Source organism: Hippopotamus amphibius, chromosome 5, assembly GCF_030028045.1.
Source record: "Hippopotamus amphibius kiboko isolate mHipAmp2 chromosome 5, mHipAmp2.hap2, whole genome shotgun sequence".
Classification (NCBI taxonomy): domain Eukaryota; kingdom Metazoa; phylum Chordata; class Mammalia; order Artiodactyla; family Hippopotamidae; genus Hippopotamus; species Hippopotamus amphibius.
The window spans coordinates 108,013,163-108,036,677 of record NC_080190.1 but is presented as its reverse complement, the minus strand read 5'-3'; the positions used below and the strand labels follow the sequence as shown (position 1 = coordinate 108,036,677).

Genomic DNA, 23,515 nt, shown 5'->3' with positions numbered 1-23,515 from the left:
CTCTTGCGTTACACTTTTCTGGCAAACTTTTACATAGGAATAGCAACTAATTAGAATAGCCCTTTCTTTTCCAACTAATTAGAACAGACCTTAGGCAAAACTGTGATGTTTGCGTGTTTCATCAAGCTCCACTTTCTGAGTTTCTCCTGTGAGTCTATTTATTGCTCTATCCTCTCTATTCCCTAATACCCTCTGCAGAACCCTTATGCCCTCAAGTTCTCTTCCCTCCTACACATCATCAAAACCTGCCTTTGGATCATTCAGGCTGAGGTAAAAATGACTAAGATCTTAAAGCATAACCAGAATTTGAATTTCAATGGGAAAGATTTAAGGTAAAGGGATGAGATTCAGAGATAAAGGGATTGAGAGTTGACTGCCAACTGTCAGATAGTAAATGGGAATATATTTTTAGGCATCAGAATTTTTCTGCATCTCCAATCGTAATACAATACTGCAAGCTATATAGTTGGAGAGATGCAATCATATGAAAGGCTCAAGACACCAGAAAATAGAAACAAAAACTATTTCTTCTTAGTTCATAAATAGGATGTAGTAAAGAGGACTCTAAAATTGCTCATTGTTTCCTGTACCCAAACCAGCCAGCAGGGGAAAGGAGTTGAATAATGCGGAATTTGTGTTGGTTAATGGCAGGGAAAATTCCGTGTGGAATTACAGATGTAAAGCAGATATAAGGCTATTATTTGTGTGTATGTGTCCATTGTGTATGTGTATAGAAGTTACCTCTGTCTTCTAGGAAAAGACATTTAAACCTTTCAAAGCTATTAATTTACTGAGAAGAAATGATAAATTTCAACATCATTTTATTGCCAAACTGGGTCATGTTTGAGGGATGAATCAATAACAATGATTTCCTTGAAAGGTCTCTCAAGGCTACTGATTTTTTTATGGCACTGGTATGCAAATGGATTGTTCTGAAAGGACCCAAATAGGTAATACTATCTTCCAAGAATTTTGGCAGTAGTAGTTGAGCAAAAACTATAATATGATAGAAAGCACAGTTAGTTTTCTTTGTCTTATATACAAAGTTAAAATTAAAAGTGAAAAACACTACATTTTACTATTTTATATTTAGCAGTTATGTCAATTAAAACAAACTGATCTTACTACCCATTATGGCTATTGAGTTACCAAAAAAACATTCACTTTGAAAATGATTCCTGAATATGAACACATTTAATATTCAGAATCATGTGGAAAAAGAAGCCTCCGTTTAATTTACATGGGCCAGTGTCTCATAGTTATTGATCATTATTCATGGAAAGTAAATTAATTTTCTAACATTCCATCATTTTCTAGCTTTTTAACAAAAGAGGGATTTTATTGTTCAGCACAGGAAAATATAGCTATTATTTTGTAATAATCAAATGTAGTATAATCTATAAAAATATTGAATGACTATGTTGTACACTGGAAACTAATATAATATTGTAAATTATCTATACTTCAATAAAAAAGGATTTCATTTTTATTATCAGATATTCTGTTCTTTGTTAAGAAGTGAGGAAAAGAACACTTACTGATTCTAAGGAAGTCAGCTTCTTGATTTGCCTGATGACTGTATGAGTGGAAGTGTTCTCTACAGAACAGTAGCTCTTAATCAAAAAAAGCCTGGCTCTAACATATTCTACAAAGAAAGTGTGCCAAGACATAGCAGTCCTTTTAATTTGTTTGAAGTTTAGACAGTGTACTCTACATGAATTTTATCTTTCAGCTATATCATACTACTGTGGAATTTATGACACTATAATACTAAATTTATGAAGTAAGTGTAGTAGGCTTCACGTATCTCCACATCTTATACTGATGGCATTTAAATTCTAATACTAACCTGTTATTGTCCCATAAACTAGGAGAAAATTGCTCTGATAACAAGCAGGAGAAGCTGGCAGGAACAACAGATTTTCCACTCTGCTTTTTATTGTTTGTGAGCCTAATTACTCTAGTTGACCAATTAATGGCAACACATGACAAAATTTTCCTGACTACGACTTAATTAGCTCGAATTTCACTAGTTTTGTTACTGCTAAGGCTTCCACTAATTCTATATGTGAATGTCTTCTTACCCTACTCATCCTATTTTCCTCTTTGAACTTCCTCATATATAGAGAACCCATGTCATTAACTCAAGTCAGATGATACTTATAACCAGAGAAAAAGCAAAGAAGAATGAATATAATGCCAATTAGTATAACTATTAATTAGAAGTTATGTTTTAAGGGTTTTAAAACAGAAGGGTAGAAATGATAATAGTTTAGTTTTAGGAAAGTTGTAGTATACAAATAGAACTCAAAATGGCACCACAGATGATTTTCCAGGAATTTAATATACTTGTTACACACCCAAGTTGTGCCTGTGGATAGTTAGCAACTAGCAGTAAAGGAGAATCACATAGTTACATTTCTGGACAAATCAGGTTATTAAAATGATGTGATAATGGCACTGTTTACCTTAATAATTTCTTAGGCTTTCTTTGTTTACTGTGCTAGAAGTTACATGAGATTATCTGAGTAAAAGCATTACAATGACTTCAGCACTGTGGGACATGAAACACAGTGAAAACTCAGAGCAGGGAAGGAGATGAATAAAGTAAGAAGGAAAAAGAAAGGAAAGAGCTGAAAGATGTATTACTTGGCTGTCAGGTGCTAGGAGAGTTTATTTGTGGTTTTTCTTAATCTTCATAAAGCTCTTGTCAGAATGGTACTAACATACCCATTTTATAGACGAACAACCAGCTATTAACTATAGGTTGCAGTTGATTGTCCGCCAGGTTTTCAAGTCTGTGACGGGACAGTAATGTCAGAAATTTCAATCCCCGTCAAATCAAGACCTGATAGAGACACCATGATGGAAGCACATAGTTTTGACCCAAATTTGATCACATTAAAATGTTGTTCATTCTTCTCTAAGAAGATAGTCTATGTTTCAAGAAGAACTGTAATTCTTGCCCCTGTAACAATTTATCTGAGTTGTTTGTGCTAACTAAAGACTTTGATTGATTTTCATATTAGCAAAGCCCTGGAATTACATGCAAAATGCTATAAGTTGTTATCTACCTATCTAATTATTTTTAGGGAAGGGATGCAGAGCTGTTATCACATTCTTAAACTTCAATCAAATTATCTAATAGTTTACACTAAATGAGGTAATGAACGCCCCTGGACCTAAACATTGTTATACTTATTTTTAATCCTTACCATGGTCCCTGAAATATCTATTATCTCTATCAGCAAGGGAACTGAGGCATAGTGAAGACTAAGTGAGAGGGCTGGAATTCAAATCCAGATCAGTTTCAGTCTTGAACACCACTAATTCTATACCCTACACTGCATTCTATACTCTTACTGTAGATAATCAATGTATGTTCGCTTATTTCCTTTACCCCAGTTGGGGACAAAGAACACAGGTGTGTGAAAGAAATGTAGACTCGTAAAGCAATACGTGAACCAGTACAGATTAGTTTCAGTGTAAATGAAATAATAGTAATGCTAGTCAGCAATTACTGAAAATTCATATTGTGCTAGGAGCTGAGCATTAAGTACTTTATGGGCATTCTTTTATTTAAAATCTCATATATATAATACCTACCTTAGGAAGTAGGTAATATAAATGTGCCAAGGTGATTGAAATAACATGATCATGTACAGGCAGTGAAACTGGGAAAGAGTTTCCTGGGCCAGTGATTGAATTCTGGCCACAACAGGGAGAGCGCACTGGTGTAAGCATTGTACTGCTTGCTTAAGAACTGTGACCCTGATAACCCTAAAACTGAGGTTCTGATGAAAACTGAAGGCAGATTTCTTGCAGTGTGAAAAAAAATTAACTGGTATCTCTTCATCTCTTCATGTTTGAACACGACTATTTGCAGATGTGTTGAAATGACTCAAGTGCTCTTTCAGATCTGAACTCAATGTTTATATTACAGCATTAGGGCCATGGGGCAGCATTTGCAAGTCCATAGATACTTACCTCCCCCTCCCTTTCTTTTTTACTCTTTTACACTATGGAGAAGCAAATAATAGCAGCAACAGGAAAATCTTATTTCCTTTTATCTATGGTTATTATTAATCTTATCAAGAAACCCAATTTGATATATTTATGCCAAAATATAAATGAATTTTTTCCAGTTTTATTGAGATTTGATATATAATATTGTATTTTTCCAAGGTATACAATGTGGTAATTTGATATATGTATATATTGTGAACTGATTACCACAATAAGTTTAATTTCAATTCATACAATTACAAATTTTATTTTTGTGATGAGAACTTTTAAGATCTGCTCTCTTAGCAACTTTCAAACATGCAATACGGTATTGTTAACTACTGTGACCAAGCTGTACATTACATCCCCATTACTCATTTATCTTATAACTGGAAGTTTTTATCTTCTGATCACCTTCACTCATTTTCCCCACCTCCAACCCCCAGCTCTGGCAACCATCAATCCATTCTTTCTATCATGAGTTCAGTTTTTTAGATTTCACATATAAGCGAGATCATAAAGTATTTCTCTTTCTCTGTCTATTTCATTTAGCATAATGCCCCCAAGTCCACTCATGTGGTCACAAATACCTGGATTTCCTTCTTTTTTATGGCTGAATAATAGTAGGTTGTATTGCACCCCATTTTCTTTATCCATTTATCCATCAAAAAACACTCAGGTCATTTCCATGTCTTCGCTATTGTAAATAAATACTACAGTGAACATCGAAGTGCAGATATCTTTTTGAGATAGTGACTTCATTTCCTCTGGATGTATAACTTGAAGGAGAATTGCTGGATTATATGGTAGTTCTATTTTTATTTTTTTTGAGGAACCTCCACAATATTTTCCATAGTGGCTGCACCAATTTACATTCTCACCAGCAGTGCACAAAGGTTCCCTTTTCTTCACATCCTCATCAGCAATTGTTATCACTTGTGTTTTTGATAATAGCACTCTAACAGGTATGAGGTGATATCACATTGTGGCATCATAATTAATTTAATTAGTTCTTCCTGTAATATTTTATTCATTCCTTCCACATATATTATCACATAAAGATGTTTGGTCCTATCACAGTATCAACATGATAACCTAGGTCAGCTAACTCTGTGTTCTCCATTTAAATAAGAGTAAGTCACACAAATCTTTCTGAAGGAATATTGCAACTAATGCCCAAAGATAACTTATAATTCTGTATGCTCTGCTTTCATACACATTTGGCATTCTTTTGACTTTCACTATTCATTTATTGTGTTTGCAAGCCTTTTGTTAAAATAGCTGGTACACAAATCATTTCCTGATTGCCACATCTGGCATACTGATTCTATTTGCATTTTAGAGTTATTAACATTTACATATACAACAGAGGCTGGGGACTTACAGGCAAAATAGTGCTTCCATTTGGCACTTTTCGGAAGAGGATATTTGTAAATCTGAATTACCGATTAAAGAAAACAGATTTATTTATCATTTTAAAATTATATGATACTTTCTTTTAAACTAATTATAAAATGTAAATTAGACTAACTATAAGTTGTCTTTTTTTCCCACTAGAGCAAACAAAAATAGCATTTTGTACAAAAAGTTTTTCCTATCCTCATATTGAATTACTGCTCTCCTCTTCTTTGAAAGCTAATTCTTATTAAAATGCATTTATATCTCATTGAAATCTTTGACAAAGCCAGCTAGGCATCCCTTTGTGTAATGATTTGAATAACATTGAAATACCTTAAACATATGAATAGTAATAGCTTAAATGATAAATATTACTAATATTGTCACAACTTATCAAGGAGAATATGTAAGAATATGTTAAAATGCAGATGGACAGTGAAAGAACAAATATAATTTTTAACTAAATATTGCCTTGGTATTTGGTTAAGAACATGAGAACAGGTTTCATCCATTTCAAGGAAGCAGAGTATTTTCAGATCACTTAACATTCACTAGGCATGTTCTTAGTCTGGAAGGATATATTTCATTTACATGTGTCATTGAATTTAACCACATCCCTCTGTAATAGATAGTGTTACTGTTTGTGGATAAGAAACAGGCTCAGAAAGATTAAGAATGTTACCTAATTCTAGTAAGAAGCAAAACCTAAACTGACCTAATTCCAGAGCAAAGCTCTTTCTGACACATCAGTGTGGGTCTTTATCTCTTCAAGAATTGATGAACATTAAGAGCTTTCTTCTGGGAAAATGCATAAAGGAACAACAAGAGCAATGATATAACAGTACAAATCTCACTAAACAATTGGTGTGTTTGGCCTTGTTTTTGCTGGTAGGGCTTTTGCAAAATTGCTTTCCTCTGAGATTGTGGACTTTAAATATTTTTTCTGAAGATTTCCTAAATTACACCTATCAGAAAACTATTTTCCTTTAAGGCCGAAGAAAAATGAAAGCTTACTTAACTACTCCTAGGTTCAGGGTTGTACTATGAACTCTACATCTGCCAGGATTCAAACTAAGATAAGGGGGCTCCGCAGACTGTCCATAGTACTATGATTTCTTTCTGATATTTTGAAGTAGAAATAATTTAATTACTATTCATAAAAAGAGAGAAACACTGTTTCTTGGTTCTCAATATCATGCTGCTGTAGGCTAATTCTTTCTATCTTCTGTTGTCCTTTAGTACAGAGAGTGTGTTTTGGGGACCCTCCCTCACAATCTTCTCTACTCCAAGTGCATCTTACATAAACCCAGGCCTTCTCAAGAAGCCAGTTTTGCCAGATGGTCTTAGGGTTGGTTGTAACCATGTATATATAATTCTGAACTTCTCAAATAAGGTCCTTACAGTCTGTAGAGCATACGGTTAAGAGAATTGGCACTGATACCAAATCTAAGTCCAAATACTGCTTATGCTCCTAACTAGCTGTGTAACCTTGGAGAAGTCAAGCCCCTTAGAGGGATCAGATTTCTCACCCAGAAAATGGTATAATAAATGCATCTACCCCATATGGTTAGTGTGTAAATTAATGTCACATGAGATGGTGCATGTTAAGCATTAGCATAGTGGCTGGCTCTTGTTGGTAATACCTGCTCTTATTATTAATTATTCGCTTTATAGTCCCAGTTTCAGCAAGGTGCCTAACATATAATCATTGTTCAGCAAATATTTACTGGATTGAGCTAGTTCTGAAATTTAAGCAATGGGTCAACAGCACAGTAGTCACCCCAACCCATCACTTCTTCCACAGAAAGGAAGAATCGATGGAAGCCAGCTGTCATACTCTTTTCTTACTCTAAACTTCCCATCCGGCCCCAGCAATAAAATAATATTCCTGAACCCCAATGAGTTTGAGAATTTTTCAAATCACACTTTTTGAAAATAGTTGGATTTCCCTAATCTAATATGTCCCAGGACCCCAGGATCACCAAGCTTATATTAATGCATCTAGTTAAGATAAATGATTATAGTTAGTAAACCAACTGCTTATGAGCTCATTGGGCTTTTTTAAAATTTACTATGCACACTTCATAGAGATACAGGTGTTTTCTTTTTGAAGGACACTCAACAGTCAAAGTAATCTTTTAAAAAGCACAAATCAGATGCTATCATTGCACTGCTTCTAACCTCTAAAGGCTCTCTATTGTAAAGAGATTAAATTCTCAACTACTTAGCAAGGCTCACGGGGACCATGTGCTCTGGTCATTTGATATTTTTCACCAATCTTCACCGGGTTCCAGGCATGTTTGCCTTTTTCAAACCCTCGCATGCAACAAGCTCTACTTCTTGCTTTCCCAGCTTTAGATCAGCTAATCCTTCTACCCAGACCAATTTCCCTCTGATCATGAAGGTCTTGGTTCAAATGTCACCACTACTATCCTGGCCAAAAAGACCTGCCTCCTCAGTGCTCCTCCATCCCACTATCCAGTCGTATTTCTGTCACTGTTTGAAATTCGTTTACATGTTTACTCTGCCTTCCTCCAACTCTGGGACATTTGCTTAAGAGCAAGGACTTTGTGCTTTGCTGTTCACCACTGAATCTTCCAAGGCTTGCAACAGACACTTGCACATGGAAGGTGTTTAGGAAATGTGTGTTGAATAAATGAATATGTGAATGAATAAAAACTGTGAAACACTAACACAGGAATATTTTGCTTTCAAAAGAATAATGAAAATTAATTTCATTCAATAAGAATCATTAGTTACTGATACATGACTTAGTAGTTCCCATTCAATATAAAATGTTCCATTTTTTTCTGATGCTTCTCAAGTCATTAATTAAATGTTGCTCACTTTAAGGCCAATCTGTGAGACATTATTTAACTTGTCTACTCTAAAAGTTTCAGCGTTAATTCAGCCAAGGCATCACCAAGTATTAATCATGTGACCTTGGCCTCTCAGTGCCTCAGTTTTCTCATCTGTAACATGGGAATAATTATAGACTTATTTCAGAGGTTTATGAGGAGGAAAACTCATGTATATGTGTGTATCTCTATACATATGTATTTAAACAGTGTCTTAGAATAGTGTCTGTCACATGGTAAACATTATAGAAGTACTGACTACTGCTACTAGTACTGTTATTATGAGAACTAAATGTTGAGAATAATCCTTCACATAGTGGTATATTCCGCTGAAGATAAAGGAAACTAATAGAATATTTAGAAATCAGATTAAACAAGGAAAGTCAGTAAAATATACCAAGGTAGAGGATGATGAAGTCGTAAAAGCATAGAAGCAAAAAACAAAAGAAAACCAGTTTTTTGGTTCGTTTTTCTTCTTTTTTAAAGAAGGAAAGAGCCTAGAAATTGGACAAAAACTATCCATTGGCTATACTGACATGGAGATCGCTGGTGACCTTCATCAGTAAATTTTCAGGGCAGTGGGCAAAGAGATTGTCATGAGAAAATCCAGATTGATGTAAATTACAGGAAATGGAAACAGTATATGAAGATAACAATTTTGAAAAACTCAGCCATTAATTGATTAAAGAAGATATGTAGGGATTAGAGGACGGTTTCATGTTACATGTTTAATTTTTAACATTTTAGTAGGAGTTACTAGTCTAGAATAAGTTTGAATTTGGTAAGACTCATTCATAAGGAGTAGATGAGTTGTAGAAAATGCAGTGCTGTGAAGTACTTGAGAAGATGAGAGAAAATGAAATGCTATCTGTAGTGCATTTGCCTTTTAACTTTAACTCCTATAGTAAAAGGGAATACAAAGATCAGTGCAAATGCTAATGCATTAATGGATTTGGCAGTGGATTTTACTGACTCCTGTTTTCTTAATGAGATATGAAGTAACTCACCAGCTGAGAGTGAGGGAAGTGGAGAGGATGGAGGAAAGTTTGAGGAGAGTAGGTAAAGCTTTCAAGAAAATAGTCCTTAAGGAGAATTAGAAAGAACTTACTGTAAGAGCATTATTTCCAGTCTTGAAAACCCATTTGAAGCTGGTGATCATTAATTTATTGGAATACCTATTTGCCCTGCCACATGATTTTTCTCCAGCTACCTGGATATAAGTTACAAAGTGGCAGAAAAGAGTGAGAGGCAATTGAGAGAAAACACAATTAATAATTTTTTAACTTTTTCTGCTTCCCCTCTCCAACTCAGGGGAGGCTTCATGGACACCACTGCCCTTCCAGCCTCCAGCAACCACAATTGATCCAACTAAGGAGCACTTTGTTATCAAAAAATTCAAAGAAATGGAACATAGGTTTCCAGCTTATTAATTTAGCAAAATCAAATATTATATATAATATCTTATGTTGGCAAAGTTTTTTGCGATATAATTTGTTTTGGTCTTTTGACAAGTAATTTGGCAATGTCTAGCAAGATAAAAATGTTAATAGCTTTTTACACATTAATTCTAATTCTGGAAGCTTACACCAATAATTTATGTCTAGAAGATTATTATATAAATAAAGCTGCTCATTGTCATGTTATTTGTAATAACAAAAAATTGGAAATGCCTTTATTAACAATAGAAAAACAGTTTAGTAAATTATATCCAATTAGTAGAAAATTACACAATTATTATATTATAAGACTGGAGCAAAGTAGAATAATACTTAATGAAGAAAGGAGAAAGCTTACTTAAAATTGTGTCTGCCTTGTGACAATAATTATGTAAACATACAAATATTTATTAAAAATTAAACCAAAATAAAGTTTGAAAAGCTCTGTAACAGTAATGAGGATTTTATGTTTGTTTCAAAATATTTTTTAACATGGTTCTTTTTTATAATTTTGTTTTTTGAGACATAATGAGTTTTTTCTGTTCCTTTTCTTAAGAATGTCTGGTTATCACCTCATTTTTCATTTCATAGTTTCAAATAAAGTCAACAATTTTATCATCAGAGAAGATTAGACTTATTTGACAGTTCATAATTCCAAACTATTTGGTATAAAAAGACCATATGCACTTGTAGGTGCTTTAAAAATATAACTTAAAGATTTTTTTTTTTTGCTTAATCTTTCCTAGTATGGAGATTAAGCAAACTATCTAAAATTGCTAGCCATTCTTTTTCATTTTTCTCATTTTATTCGTTTATCTTGTCCACAGAAATGATAACAAATGAGTCTGAAAGTGCATCTGCCAATTGCTGAAATCCCTTATTATCCACATTATGAAATTACACTAATATGAATGCTTCCAGTATTTTCAGAGCTCTTTAGTTATTATAATTTAGCATTCTTTACGAAGTATCTTACGTAAGTGTAAAATTTGGACTCAACTTCTGGAAGCCTTTTGAATTCTTAGTTCAAAAGTAAGAAATCCTTAGTTCAGCCATATGATTAACAGTTATTTGTAGATTAAGAAGCTCCTAAATTATTGTTTGATGGATACCTGGCAATTTTCTTGTCAATTCTCAGTTCTCTACTAAACATTCTCCCTCTCTCTCTCTCTCTCTCTCACACACACACACAGTGATTAAAAACACACATTTTGGCATTATAAAGTCTAAGGTTCTGTTTCCAGTTCTGCAATTTCTGGACCATTTCACTTTAGGCAAGTAACCTAATGTCTCTGAATCTTGTTATTTTCATCTATAAAATGGAGATTACAGTTATATCAGACAATCCTCAAAACATCCCTAATGATTTTAGAGTTTCTTTTTCATAGTCAGGTACAAAGCAGGCACTCAGTAAATGGCTAATGCTTTTATTACTTTATTATTATTTAGGCCATGCTTTTCCCTGACTCTGTGAGTCCCCATAATGACAAGCAATTTCCAGTAAATTGAGTAACACCTGTTATCAGCAAAAATTTTAACTAAGTTCATTACTTTCTATGCAACCCAGATTAGTTTTCTGCCTTTTTTCTGCCTGTATGTAGGTGTTCAATAGATTTATTTAATAAATGTATGCCTTCATGAATGAATGGTTAAATGCTTCTTTTTGAGAGGGTAGAACAAATATGACACAATAGAACAGATAAGAATATAGTCCATGGAAAAAAGTGCAAACTCACCTATGTGCCCAGGGCCAGTTTAGGAAGAATTTTTTTTTAAGGAAAAATGTGTTGAATGATTTAATTATTTTTAAAAGTTAAGTACAAAATTCGCTGATGATTTCCATATTTAGCACCAATAAAAATAATGTGGGATTAGCCATACTACAGCCACATTAAGTGACATTATGTAGTCTAAATTTATGGAACACTTCTGAGAGGGCTGATAAAAAGTAAGATGGTGAGTGACCTTTGAGCAGAAAAAGAGAAAGAAATGGCCTTTTCTATATTCTATTGTGTCTCTAAGTGAAATGCTTGGTAATCTAGCTACAAAGCTATATGTCATATGGCTTCAGTCACCTACTGTTTTTTACCCTGTGAAGATCAGATTTTTCCATGGAGAAGATTTGTAAAAGTAACACAGGTACTCAAAACTCCAATGTATTTATTTATTTTTTTAAACAATCCCGTGATTTTTTTTTTTATTTATTAAAAAAATTTTTTTTTGTTTATTGGCTACACTGGGTCTTCATTGCTGCAAGCAGGCTTTCTGTAGTTGTGAAGAGTGGGAGCTACTCTTCATTGCAGTGCACAGGCTTCTTATTGTGGTGGCTTCTCTTGTTGCAGAGCACGGGCTCTAGGCGCATGGACTTCAGTAGTTGTGGCCTGTGGGCTCAGTAGTTGCAGCGTGTGGGCTCTAGAGCACAGGCTCAGTAGTTGTGGTGCTCGGGCTTAGTTGCTCCACAGCATGTGGGATCTTGCCAGATCAGGGCTCAAACCTGAGTCTCCTGCATTGGCAGGTGGATTCTTAACCACTGCACCACCAGGGAAATCCCCAAAACTCCAATTTAAACTGAAGAACCTACTCTCAAATGTTAGTATTTCCTTGTGAGTGTGTTGGGAAAAAGTGGGTAGGAAATGTATAAAAGTGACTCCTTTATTGCCTGAAATAACAATTCATCATTTGAAAACAAAATACATTAACGTTGCTACAGCATCGTGCATTAATATTTCACTGTACTTTAGATGATGCCTGCAATCAATGTTCATAATAATTTCTGCCCTTTGAAACAGAATCATGTTTGTGGTATTGCAATGATCATATAAAAGATTAAACACTGAAAAGAAATTCAGCATTTAAAAACAGTTTGCTTTGATTTATTCAGTGGGTTCTTCCAAAAAGATAATGCCAAGAATTAATGCTTGTTGAATTGGAGTTACAAATCCTTTCAGACTTACTTAGCATTTTAACATCATTAATGAAGGTGAAGAAAATGTACATATTTATTAAGAAATACAGGCACATAATCATAAAATAAGAAAACAACTTTTTTTGTAGACTTTATTTTTTAGACCAGTGTTAATTTTACAGAAAAGTTGAGAAGATAAAGTGTTTTCATATATACTATACTCATTTCCCTCTATTGATCGATTTATTAGTGGTATGTTACATTTGTTACAATCAATTAACAAATGTTGATACATTATCATTAACTAAAGCCCATACATTAGTTCAGTTTCCTTAGTGTTTACCTAAAGTCCTTTTTCTATTCCAGGCTTTCATCCAGGACATTGTTACATTTAGTTGCCATGTTTCCTTAAACTCCTCTTCAGCTTCATAGCTTCTCAGACTTTACTTGTTTTTGATGATCTTGACAATTTTGAATAGTATTTAGTTAGGTTTTTTTGAAGTATGCCCAGTATTGGAATTTGTTTGATGCATTTTTCATGATAAGATTGGGATTAAAACCACAGAGTAGGAGGGCTATTTTGTCAGATCACATCAAATGCGCATAGTATCAATTTCATTATGAATGCTGAGGTCGCCCTTGGTCACCTGACTGTGGTAGTGTTTTTCAGCTCTCTCCATTGTAAAGTTATTCTTTTCCCTTTTTCATACTGTACTTTTTTGAAGGAAATCAATATGCTCAGCTCACAACTAAGGAGTAGGGAGTTTTGCTTAAAATGGAGTATCTACATAAACTGTTTGAAATTCTTTGGCACTGGAGATTTGTCCGTTCTCCCTCATTTATTTATATAACCAATTATTTATTTATATCAGAGGGACCCATGGATTTTTATTTTATAATTTGGGTTATAATCTAATTCTACTTTATTTACTTTGTTGCTCAAATTGTTCTAGTCCTGACCCTTGTGAACTCTTCCAGTTGGCTCATGTGTTACTTTGATGTATCCCCATCCATATGGGGTTATTTTTAGCACTTCCTTACTTTCTGACACTATAAGATAGTCTAGGCTCATCTTGTATATTTACTGCCCCAATCCTAGAATCAGCTATTTCTTCAAGGAGAACTAGATCTTTTTATTGGAGAATGGTATTAGACACCAGGATCTGGGTGTGAGGTGTGCTAATTACTGCTGGGATATCATTGTTTCTAGCTGACAGAGCAAAGAGATATACTACCCATGTATATACACATATTTATATATATCTCTCTGCAAAACCATGTGTATTAAGCTAATATTGAGCAATACTAAGCTAAACATGAATGTATGTTGATGCTCCCAACTTTAATCTATTGCCACACAGGTCATTTTAGCCTCTTCTCTTGCTTATCTTTAAATTTCAACTCCAGCAAAACACCTGACTTTTAAAAATGTGAAAATCAAATTGTAGCAACTTTGGGAAGCCACACTATCTAGCTGAATAATTCTTAAAGGGAAGGTGTACATCATCAAATTTTAATTTACAGTCAGCAGTACTTTCTAACATCACTAGACCTCCAGACTTCTGCTTCCTAGAAGATGAAGTTTCCCATTTCTCCCAGATTCTCCCGATTAAAACTAAAACTCTGAATACAACAACAAACAAGCATAAGAAGACACTGAAAGGTAGAAATGAGAAGACAGACTTACTAGGGCCCTTGGGACTTGGGTGATGAGTTCCCTGTGTTTCCTATTGTTTCCTGTATACCCTGGAGAGGGCACTATAGGAGTAGCCAATCCATAACGACTAACAGAACAACAGACAAAAAAGCTTCAAAAAAAATCTGTTCCCCCTAGCCAAAGTATGAGGTAAGGTGTGGCTAAAAACAGGAAAGTGTTTGGCAATACACACATTCCTTGAGCCAAATGCCAATGGAAATATCGCATCCATCCCCTATTTCCTGCAGTTTCAGTTGGGCCAAGCTAAGATTTGATCTTCCACACCACACCACTCCTGCCCTCCAGAAGAGGCAGTGCTCTGATTCCCCACCAAGGTTGTTTCAGTGTGGTCCAGTGATGAGCTGAGCCTCTGCTCCTTTCCATTAGCAAAGAGACTTAAAAAGGTGGTGCCTGTCAGGCTGGTTACCACTGGGCTGCCCCACACAGTCATAGGACCCAATAGCGGGGAGGGGGCCTTAGCCTCCATCTCAACCTGACATCAATAAAAATAGGATGCTGCAGGTTGAAGCTAGAAGGCACTCTACTATCACCCAATACCTGGTGCCATTGAGACTCAGTAGGGTGCTGAATCCCCACACCTATCCTGAGGCAAGAAGAATGAGATACCACAAGGAGGGCTAGTTGGCAGTTTTCTTCCTCCCAATCTGGTGTCAGTGGGGCCCAGCAGGTAGCTGACCCTCTGCCCACACCCGGCATCAACAAGATGGAAGGAGGTGGTGGGAAGGACAGCTGATACTTCACTTCTCCCTCCCCTGGTGTCAAGAAATCTACTAGGGAGCTGAACTTCCACTTCAACTTAGAGGCAACACAATGCTATCAGTGTTCCCATTTTGTGGGGGAAGGTGTCAGAAGGGCCAGTAGGAGAGCTGAACTTCTACTCGACCTGTCTGCAGTTGGACAATGTAAGTGCCCACTTTTTGCTGGTGTATTGACAGCAGGGCCCAATGGAAAACTGTATGTAACCCCTTAGCCCTCATACTACACCTCAGTATAGGGTGACTTCCTGCTAAAAAGTAATAATAAAATTAAATAGGATCCAGAGTCATATAATATTCATAATGTTTAGAATACAATTGAAAATTACTTGTGATACCAAGAACCAGGAAATCACAAAATAAATGAAAAAAGACAATGAACATACACCAACACTGAGATAAAACAGCTGTTGGAATTATCTGACAAGGATTTTAAATAAGCTATCACATAAATGCTTCAATTAGCAATTATGTGTTCCTTGAAAGAAATAGGAAAGAATAGGAAATGTCAACAAAGAACTGAAGTTTTAACAATAAAAACAAATAAGAACGATAAACTGAAAAATACAATAATCAAAAAACTTTGCTCAAGAGTAGAATGGGATGACAAAGCATAGAATCATGAACTTGAGAAGAGATCAATACAATGTACCAAATGTGAAAAACAGAAAAATATAGGCTGGGAGGAAGAGATGAGGGAAGGAACAGGATCTCAAAAACCTGTAAACAGTAACAAAAGCACTAGCATTCATATCATCAAAGTCCCAGACTGAAAAGAGAGCAAGTAGGACTGACAAAGTATTCAAAGAAATAATGACTAAAAAGTTTCCAATTTTTTGAAAGAATCTGAGCAAACCCAAAGAGGAAAAACACAAAGATATCCATACGAAGACACATCATAATTAAACTTCTGAAAAGTAAAGACAAAGAAAAATAAATCTTGAAAGTGGACAAGCAGAAACAATGCCTAACTTATAGAGAAACACCAATTCCAATAACAGCATATTCTCTAATCTGAAGCTATGGAATCAGAAACATTGGCATAGCATTTTTCAGGTACTGAAAGAAAAGAACTGTCACCACAAATTCACACATTTTATATTCACTTTCTTGTTTGACTTATATTAATGGACTACTAACTCATCTTTCTATATCCAGGATTGCCATCACCTTTCTCTAACAACCCAGCCACAATATTTCCAGAATGATCTTTCTAAAACTGAAACAAATTTTTCTTATAAAAATACCTGATTGTAAAAAAAAAAAAAAAATACCTGATTGTGTTATGAAACTTTTCTCTTTTCTAAGTTTCCCAGTAGAATCCTCCAATGGATCCCCATCTTTCTTGGAGTAAAATCTCACATCCTAACTCTCTTTGTCCTTTTGGGCTGCTATAAGAATATACCACAGGTTGGGTGGCTGATGAACAACAGAAATTTATTCCTCAGTTCTGGAGGCTGGAAGTCCAAGAGTAGGGTGCCAGGATGGTCAGATGAGGGCCCTCTTCTGAGTCAGACGTCTCATTGTATCCTCACATGGCAGAAGGGCGTAGGGAGCTCTGTGCGGTCTCTTTCATAAGAACACTAATACCATTCATGAGGGCTCTGCCCTCATGACCTAATCATTTCCCAAAGGCCCCACCTACTAATACTATCATCTATAGAAATTAAGATTTCAACATGTGAATTTGGAGGGGGACACAAAGTCTTAGACCATAGCACTTACGATACATACATGGACGATTCATGATCTGGCTTCTACCACCCTCTCCATTGTCTTCTTTTCTTACACTCCAACGAGCATATCTGGGTATAGTTATCAAACAAGGACAGAGGGGGCTGGACGATAAGTACTTCAAGTTTCTCACCTATTCTTGGGATAACTCTGAGACATGTTCTATAGACTTTCACAGAACTCCCCTGAAGGACCGACAGCAGTTCCCTGCAGGAGTAATCTATTCAGTAATGCACCTCTCTTGGCCTCCTTCCATGCCTCTATTCTCAATTCCCACTCCACTTCTGAGTTTTCTGGAAGCACCTCCCAGATGAACAATTTGTATTCAAATTCTTGCCTCAGATTCTGCTTCTAGGGGAATTCAATTTATAGCCTCCTGACAATCCAGCACTCCTTACAGAGCCATCACTGGTGTAAGTACCCAGGCATGGCACATTACATGTCACTCCTCCTAGATCCTAATATTTTTAAACAGATAGGAAACAGCATGCCCTTGAAGAGAAAAATAGTTTATACGAGAATGACCAATGGACAAAGGGAAGGAGATACAGTGCCATTTGTTTTCCATTAATGATAGTGTGAAATTTACGGGCAGATGGTCTAACAGGTGTGACTATAATTTGAGGAGCCTGCTCCCTTGATTACTCAGAAGACTGCTATTATTATTATGATGATGGAAACACAACCCTCATGACTTTATTGCTTGACTTGATGTAGCCTTTCCCTTCACCCTAGTATCTTTCTAAATCATGAATAGCAGCCAACAGATTTATTTTCTCCCCACGACTCCATCACAAAAAGAGACACGTGTACACACAGACACACACACACTTTTGTGTATGCCAGTGCTAGAAAAGACAAGCTCATCGTGCATGTATGCAATGAATATTCTACATTACAGGTCTCTGTGAAATAGTCTTCTGCAGGTTCCTATGTTTATTTTATGAATAATTAAAAGTTTAGTAAAGTTAATAATTTCCTGAAGATCTTAGTGAAGACTGAAGAAAGGAAGTAAATTTTAAAGAAAACGACTTAGAAACTTGCCTTTTTGCCCTCACTGTGTCCCTTAATGAACAAAGGATAACTGGGCCTTTTTTGAAGTCTTTGCTTGGGTTGAAGACACAAAATGCAACCTGTATTCTTGTCATAATATGTTCAGGTTGTGAGTACACAAGCTTATAGACAATGAATTTCCCTGACATTATTGTTCTATTTAGAAGATGTATGCTTGGACATTTACTTAAAACTAAAAAATTGAGGTCTATATGTACAAATAATATCCGTCTCTCTTGCTGTCTCCATTTCAGTTTTCTGAGTTTCTGGGAAGGCCTGGTTCCCCAAAGGAACAATTTCTGGTAGAAGTCTGAAGGTCTGACCCAAGGAAAAAAGTCCAGTATAGCCAATGAATTGAGGACAAGAAGGTTTCCAATCAGGTAGGAATACTTAATCTCATACATTCAATCACCTTCAATAAAGTATGCTGATAGATGGATATGATATAACTGCTTGGAAAAAAGTGGACACATAAGCTACCCTACAAGGAAGCTGTTCCCAATTCCCTTGGAGGTTTTGGTGTTTATCAGAGAGTACCTTTGGGGAAAATGAATACAATAACAGTATGATGCTTTTTTCCCATTTTTAGCTCACTGTTGCCAAGTACAGTTCTGATCTTGGTGCCTGTGGTTTAATCCCAGGAGGTTAGGCATGTGGAACAGCAGATTAACCCTTTTTAGTACTGTCTCCCAAGACAAATCCATAATCTTCTAGTTTCTTATCAAAATTGAGCATCAAGTCTTCTAAGTGAGGAATAGCCTTGTATTTTCTTGAGTGTTGACTTCTGTATTTCTGGACCCAGCACTGTAACTGACACATAGACTATAAGCAAAAAATATGTTGAAAGAATGAATGAGTCCCCACAAGTCGAAGAATAATTTTAAGACCAACACAGACCCCATATTTGCCAAGGTCTATGACAGAAGTATCTGGAGATAAAAGCCTGGATCTCACTGACTGATAGAACTGACAGAATTTATCTAGTTTTAAAAATTTACAGCTCATCCCATTACATTTAGACATAGTACCTACATGAGCCATACAATTAAAACTGACTGAAAAAAATGCACAACCTAAAAGTTGAGAATTATGTTTCATTTGGCGTACATACTGAGGACTTAAGTCAGGAGACAGTCTCTCAGGTAACTCTAAGGGACTGTTCTGAAGAGGTAGGGGAGGAGCCAGGATATTTGGGAGTTTTTGCCAAAAAAAAAAAAAAAAACCCACAAACCAGGTAGTCAGAACATCAAAAGATTACTGTTAAAGAAACTAGACATCGCAAATTAATGAATTAAGCATTTTTCCCTATATGGTTAAGATGCAAAAATCTGGGCTCATTGAAATCATTCCGTTGATATGCACTTTAACTATCTAGGGCCAGTATCCTGTTTTCTCCATCCCAAATCCCTTCAGGGTGCAGCTTTGGGGGTGGCTGCAGTGGCTGATGACTTGATAGCTATAACATCCTTTGTTACTGATTTGGCAGGCAACATTCTTTTTCCACGTAAATAACTTGAATATGGATAGAAAATCCTTGGATTTGGAAAACGCAATTCTTAGAACATTTTTATAAAGACAAAGTTAAGGGCAATTTCAGAATCACTAGCAGCTAAAATTGCTATTTATACCTTTCCACAGATAGGTAGTAATCTGCTGTTGCTATTTTCTGTATTCCCAAGAGATAACAAAAGCCATTTAATTCAAGAAAGAAATGTAAAATTTAGCACAGTGCAGCTTCCACAAAACCAGACACATACACACACACACACACACACACAAACTCTCGCAGATAAGAAGTAATAATCTAAAATAGCATGCTGGAACTCTTTGCAAAATAAGAGGAAATGTACTCATATTTGAAAATTTTATTCTTTTATTAATGTTTGATATTTATATATATTTGTTAATAACATTCAGAGTTGCTATATGGAGAAATAGCTTTGTATCAATATTGTCTTTGTATTTATTACTAATGTATGAGATTGCCTCCTATGCTCCATCCTTTTCCTGTATTCTCTTGAGGGCAGGATATGTAGTTGTCAGTTGTTTTTAAAATTTCTAGGCAGCCAAAGGACTAGTATCACTTAAATAAAGCAGGCAAATTGAAGTAGCAGGCTTCATAATGGAACATAAAGTCCTCATATGAAGGGGGAAGAATCTCATAGCTAAAAGGTTTCAACTACAGAAGATTTATGAGTAAAGGTGTATGTTGTTTCACAGTGGATTCTCTTCTTTATAATTAATGTCTAGGGGTTATCTTTGGTATATAGTGGATTTTGATTTTTAAAATATTATTAGATAATATACAAAAGAAAATATCCAATTGTATGTAAGTTATGAGAAATAATAAAACCTGCAAACACAACACCAAAATTAAGAACTAGAATCAAAACTGCTGAATCTTCCCTCTGTTCTCTACCCTAATTCCACCTTACTGGTTTCACCAAAGAAATCACTCCGATCTCGGCTTCATGATCAAACATTCACTTAATTTTTATGTGATTTTCCTTGTTATTGAAATTTATAAAATTGATATCGTACTTTAGTCTTCTGTGCTTTTTTTCTCAACATTAGATTTCTAAGGTTCATCCATTTTGATTTAACTAGTGTTCATTCATTTTTACTACTATATAATATTTTATTGTATAAATTTAAGGAAATGTGTTTGTTATTCTATTAATCATATTTGGGTTGTTTTGGACCTATTATGAACAGTACTTCCATGAACATTTATTGTAATGTTTCCTGGTACACATGTGCAAGATTTATTTTAACATAAATAAATGAGTAGCCATAATAAAACTAGAATTGCTGAGTTGTAGGGAATTCAAATATTCAACTTAAAAAAATAATACCAAAATGTTTTTCAAAGTTATGGAATCAATTTTCAGTCCTTTTGTGCTACAGCCGCACCAGTTAGAATGGCCAATCTAGTCAGTTGCCCTAACAAAATACCACAGACTTCAGTGGCTTAAAAAACAGATATATCTTCTTATAGTCTGGGAGGCTGGAAGGTCAGGATCAAGGTGTTGGCAGTTTGGGGTCCTCCTGAAGCCTCTTTCCTTGACTTGCAGATGACTACTGCCTTCTTGCTATGTCCTCACATGACCTTTTCTCTGTGTGTATGCATCCCTGGTGTCTCTTCCTCTTCTTACAAGGACACAAATTTACTATATGCCAATAAATTGGATAACTTGGAAGAAATGAATAAATTCTTAGAAAAATACAATCTTCCAAGATGGAACCAGGAGGAAATAGAAACTATGAACAGACAAATCATAAGTATGGAAATTGAGACTGTGATTAAAAATTTCCTAACAAACAAAAGCCCAGGGCCAGATGGATTCACAGGCAAATTCTATCAAACATTTCGAGAAGAGCTAACACCTATCCTTCTCAAACTCTTCCAAAATATAGCAGAAGGAGGAATGCTCACAAACTCATTCTACGAGGTCACCATCATCCTGATACCAAAACCAGGCATAGATGTCACAAAAAAAAAGAAATTACAGGCCAATATCACTGATGAATATAGATGCAAAAATCCTCAACAAAATACTAGCTAACAGAATCCAACAGAACATTAAAAACATCATAAACCATGATCAAGTGAGGTTTATCCCTGGGATGCAAGGATTCTTCAATATACGCAAATCAATCAATATGATACATCATATCAACAAATTGAAGGATAAAAACCATATGATAATCTCAATAGATGTGGGAAAAGATTTTGACAAAATTCAACATCCATTTATGATAAAAATTCTCCAGAAAATGGGCATAGAAGGAAATTACCTCAACATAATAAAAGCCATATATGAGAAACCAAAAGCCAACATCTTTGTACATGGTGAAAAGCTGAAATCATTCCCTCTAAGAACAGGAACAAGACAAGGGTGCCCACTCTCACCATTATTATTCAACATAGTTTTGGAAGTTTTAGCCACAGCAATCAGAGAAGAAAAAGAAATAAAAGGAATCCAAATTGGAAAAGAAGTAAAATTGTCACTCTTTGCAGATGACATGATATTATACATAGAAAACCCTAAAGACTCTACCAGAAAACTGCTAGCACTAATTGATGAATTTAGTACAGTAGCAGGATACAAAACTAATGTGCAGAAATCTCTTGCATTCCTATACACTAACAATGGAAGAGCAGAAAGAGAAATTAAGGAAACTCTCCCATTTACCACTGCAGCAAAAAGAATAAAGTACTTAGGAATAAACCTGGGTAAGGAGGCAAAAGACCTATATGCAGAAAGCTATAAGACACTGATGAAGGAAATCAAAGATGATACAAACAGATGGAGAGACATACCATGTTCTTGGATTGGAAGAATCAACATCGTGAAAATGACTGTACTACCCAAAGCAATTTACAGATTCAATGCAATCCTTATCAAATTACCAAAGGCATTTTTCACAGAACTAGAGCAAGAAATCTTATGATTTCTATGGAAACGCAAAAGACCCCAAATAGCCAAAGCAATCTTGAGAAGGAAAGATGGAGTTGGTGGAATTAGGCTTCCTGACTTCAAACAATACTACAAAGCCACAGTGATCAAGGCAATATGGTACTGGCACAAAAATAGAAAGGAAGATCAATGGAACAGAATAGAGAACTCAGAGGTAAACTCAAGCACATATGGGCACCTTATCTTTGACAAAGGAGGCATGAATATACAATGGAAAAAAGACAGCCTCTTCAGTAAGTGGTGCTGGGAAAATTGGACAGCAACATATCAAAGAATGAAATTAGAACACTTCCTAACACCATACACAAAAATAAACTCCAAATGGATTAAAGATCTAAATGTAAGTTCAGACACTATGAAACTTTTGGAGGAAAACATAGGCAGAATACTCTATGACATACATCAAAGCAAGATCCTTTTTGACCCACCTCCTAGAATCATGGAAATAAAATCAAGAATAAATAAATGGGACCTAATGAAACTTAAAAGCTTTTGCACAGTGAAAGAAACTATAAACAAGACAAGAAGACAACCCTCAGAATGGGAGAAAATACTTGCCAATGAAGCAACGGACAAAGGATTAATCTCCAAAATATACAAGCAGCTCATGCTGCTCAATATCATAAAAGCAAATAACCCAATCCAAAAATGGGCAGAAGACCTAAATAGACATTTCTCCAAAGAAGACACACAGATGGCCAAAAAACCCATGAAAAGATGCTCAACATCACTAATCATTAGAGAAATGCAAGTCAAAGCCACAATGAGGTTTCACCTCACACCAATCAGAATGGCCATCATCAAAAATTCTAGAAACAATAAATGTTGGAGAGGGTGCAAAGAAAAGAGAACCCTCCTGCACTGTTGGTGGGAATGTAAATTGGTACAGCCACTGTGTGGAGGTTCCTTAAAAAACTAAAAATGGAACTATCATATGACCCAGCAATCCCAGTCCTGGGCATATACCCTTAGAAAACCATAATCCAAAAAGATACATGTACCACAATGTTCACTGCAACACTATTTACAATAGCCAGGAGATGGAAGCAACCTAAATGCCATCAATAGATGAACGAATAAAGAAGATGTGGCACACATGTACAATGGAATATTACTCAGCCATAAAAAGGAATGAATATGAGTTATTTGTAGTGAGGTGGATGGACCTAGAGT

General features: G+C 35.4%; 1 protein-coding gene across 2 annotated transcripts in view; it reads left to right on the top strand.

The window, feature by feature from the left end:
- The window catches only part of PKIA (cAMP-dependent protein kinase inhibitor alpha), a 109,270-nt gene that overhangs the window by 44,691 nt on the left and 41,064 nt on the right, over positions 1-23,515 (top strand). Inside the window, exon 2 of one of the 2 annotated variants that reach the window (XM_057736180.1) lies at positions 18,116-18,241. The exons of the other annotated variant lie outside the window; for it this stretch is intronic. The gene's annotated coding sequence lies outside the window, so the exon portion shown is untranslated. The remainder of the gene's footprint in view (positions 1-18,115; positions 18,242-23,515) is intronic. 2 annotated transcript variants of the gene reach the window in all.